Below are 3952 nucleotides of genomic sequence, written 5' to 3' on the forward strand. Positions count from 1 at the left end.
GAGAGGGCACAATGGAGATTTAAACATGCCATTGAAAAGTTCAATGAATCTCAAAATATCTAGGAGTTTCAAATCCAATTAAAACCTAATAATTTATTTCGTTTTCATGGTGGAAATTGGTGAATCGTCATTCGCCTACCTTCAAATATTTTGTAGCTTGGATTACGACATCCCTCTTCCAAGTTATAAAATATTGTGTTGGGTCCTAGCCTTAATATTTCATATTGGGTGTTCTATTAAGGACTTAAATCAACTAACTTGAATTTCTCCCATTGTAGATGTCTGGTTCAGACAAATATGATCTTCCCAAATCTCTTAGAACAAGCTTTCCTAATGAAGATGATGTCCTGCGATTGGATCATGGAAATCATACTTATCTTCCTCCACCTCCTCCAATTACTCTCCCTGACCCACAAGCTCGAAGACTTGAAAAGTTCAAGATCACTCAAGCCCTACTTGCAATGAAACATAAAGATGGAAGACCTGTGTGTACTCATGTCTTAGAGATGAAGTCACACATTGACAGGTTGAAAATGTTGGGTGTCGATATCCCAAGGAAGTTGGCTATTGACGGGGTTCTCTAGTCACTTCCTGAGTCGTATAGTGAGTTCATTAAGGACTACTATGTGACAGATCACGACATGACCCTTATTGATCTTTCTTATTTGCTTGTTGCTGCTGAATCAGTACTGTTTTGGCGCACTGGAAAAGTAAATTTGGGAGGAAGGTCCATTTCTCAAACTTCCATGGACATTGACAATGGTAACATTGGAAGTCCAGAAAAGCTTTCTCTTCCCAATGGAAAGGGATTGGCCTTGGTCAACTCGGTTGAACAAAAGGTAAAAGGAAAGGCTAAGTCAGTGATAGCCCCGTGTACCATTCCCAAAGAGTCTATATGTTTTTATTGTCAAGAGAAGGGGCATTGGTTGCGAAGCTGCCCTAACTACCTGAAAGATCTGAGAGAAGGAAGAATCAAAAAGTTTGACTCTACTTCAGGTAAGTCTAGTATATAACTCTGTTAAGTTCCTAATTGTTGATTCTTAATACATGATGTGACTAGGTTGCATTTTGATGTTTGGCAGGATCATGCAAAGGGAAGGAAGCTTAAAAGAAGAGTATGCTCAATCTGATCGCGGAGATGGATTTCAATCGCATGGTTCGAATATCGGATTTTTGAGCTACTACTTAGGGGTTATTATAGATTGCTAGGAAATATGTAATAGCATAGTTTTCATTTAAAGTTGCATTGCAAGGAAAAGTTTTTTTCCCCATTTTATAAATAAATTAAATTTGTTTTATTTTATTATATCTCCTTGCAATGGCATTTATGAAAAGTTGATGTTTGTATGTTTCTAGCAATATTGGAAATATGAATTTGATTCTTTCTTTTATGGTAGTGTCTAAATTTACCCAATAAGGAAATATTCTCATCATCCAAGTTTCAATTGGACCGAAAGTTGGAATCATGCAAGTTGTATTGTATGGTGAATGAGAATTTTCATCTTTGGAAAATTAAGACTAATTCCTTGTTCACATGTATATGTGAGTCAAGTGAAGGACAAAGGGATCGGGTACACTTGGCTGTGCGCTGGTCAGGTCCACCACAAATATAGATAAGGATATTCGTCATGATTCACTAAAAGTTAGAAAATATGGTTACACTTACAAGTTTAAGTGTATGGCAGAACGAATGAGAAGAATCATATTAGGCAGAGAGATGAAAGTTTCTCGAATCTGAAAAGATGGGAGAGTACTTTAATATCATGTTTTATGATCATCTTAATGATTATGAAACCATATCACAATTCATCCTCTAAGGACATCTTAGTGCATTCTTATGACTTAGAAGAGGAGTCATGAAATGTTGAAGTGGTTAAATCAAGAAGATGAGTCATACTTCGTTCCAAAACAATTCTTAGAGTCATACTACAAGATTATAACTTGAGTGACACATCTTATAGAAGGTTTATAACGTTTGTCAAATGTAAGAGTAAAATGTTTTCTACACTTGTACATTTGAAATTGGTAAGTTGTGATGTTTTGGATAAAACAAAGACCAATTAAGGCCAATTGAGTGAAGTGTTTGTCTTGATAAGAATCCGCACTATCTCTTGAATATTTGTTTGTCAAGGAATGGTTCTTGGCAAGAGAGTCTTATATGTCAAGAGGACAGTGGGAGTTTAAAAGGTCCTGAAAGAGTTTCAAGAACTGATCAAGAATAAAACCTGTAGTTTATCACTAGCGCACGACTTGAGGTTTCTAACCTATCGTGGTGACATATTCTTATTTATGTGCCAATTCCAGTTAAAGTTGACTATGCATCTGAGTTCTACAAGTTCTCAATCGTTTGCATAACAGCCTGGAAGCAATGGTAGGCCTTGTACTGCCAAGTGGCAAGAAGTTAAGATTGCACAAGTTCGGTCCATATGAGTTTGGAACCTTGTCTTGTGATTATGGTTTTGACAAATTCACATGGATAGGAACACATACACCATAAAATTTAAGTGTCATAAGGTTTCTCTCTGATTCATGAAAATGATGGTGATAAACGCTTTCACTAAGTAGATTTTAAGTAGATAGCGATTGTGATATTTGCATTCTCAAAGTCGTTAGTGGAGCGTGTGTGGTTAACCGACACACTAACATGGACTTGTGAGAAATGGAAAAAAGGTATATACATTATGATTACGACATCCCTCTTCGTAATTGTTTAGACACACATGTGAGCTATCTAAGGAAAGGTGTATCATTTTGATAAAGTTTTATCAAATCATCTCGTATCAGAAATCTGAACTTTGGTACGAAAGTCAATAAAGTATTGATTTCTAGAAGTCCAACTAATTTCTGGATACATGTCAAAGCTAGTGGGAGCATAAGTGTTATGCTAATAATTATCATGTTAGTGGGAGCATGATTATTATGTAAAGTGTTAATTATAGAAAACAAAAATCTCAATTCCTGACTCTGCAAATTTTGAAAAGTTGTTTTGCTATAATTAAGGGAGAGGAAATTATACCTCATTTAAATTCTAAAAGCTTAGATTAAGATTTTAATCATCTTTAGTCAAGGATATATATATGAATTTTATGTTGGAATGGTTCAATATAAAGAAATTCTATATATATATATTGCGTTCTCAAAATTCGATTATGATTACGGCATCCCTCTTCATAGTCGAATTATGAGAACGCATGGCAAAAACAAAATATTGTAGCAAAAGACTGGTCTAGGATCATGTCTGTATGTGAGACATCATGAATCGTGTCCCATATGCTTCAGATATAGGATCGATTACATGTGCTATAATATTTATCCATTCTAAATTTTCAAAATGCCTAAGGCATTAAGAGGGGAAAAGGTCTAGAAATGGATATGACTAAAATGATTAAGCAATTGTCGAGGACAATCTGAGGTTTACCAAAGATTGGTTGCTCATGGACAGTTGGAAGTATGGCGTAAATTTTTGGAAGGACCATATTGACATATTATGAAAAGAGGCAACTCTTGTTCAGAAGTGATAGTCAAAATGGGAATATGGAAATGTCTCCATAGGTGGAAGTTATTCAATCTGTGTAAGATTAGGAAAGTTAATGCAAGAAGGATGTTCAAAGGAATGTACTTTGAATATGAGACTTCGTTTCCATGGAATTGATCTCCATTGGAATACTTTGTAATGTTTGTTGCCAAGTCTTTGTGACTTTTGTGCATAGTCATTACAAGAGGATCAATGCATATGAGTTTAGAATCTGACAGATTTCGGTAAATGGCAGGAATTTGAAATTCTTATATTTACGATAAGGATTTGGGATTGTGAAATGAGTATCATTGGAATTATGTTCAATTGATCTATTCCACAAAGTAAGGATCATAGACAAACAAAGTGTGCATACTTGGTGTATGGCATAACTATTGTTTGGACAAACATAGTGTGCATGCTTGGAGCATGGCATGA

Source organism: Lactuca virosa, chromosome 9 (assembly GCF_052849685.1).
Source record: "Lactuca virosa cultivar CGN04683 chromosome 9, Lactuca_virosa_CGN04683_v6, whole genome shotgun sequence".
Taxonomy (NCBI): Eukaryota; Viridiplantae; Streptophyta; class Magnoliopsida; order Asterales; family Asteraceae; genus Lactuca; species Lactuca virosa.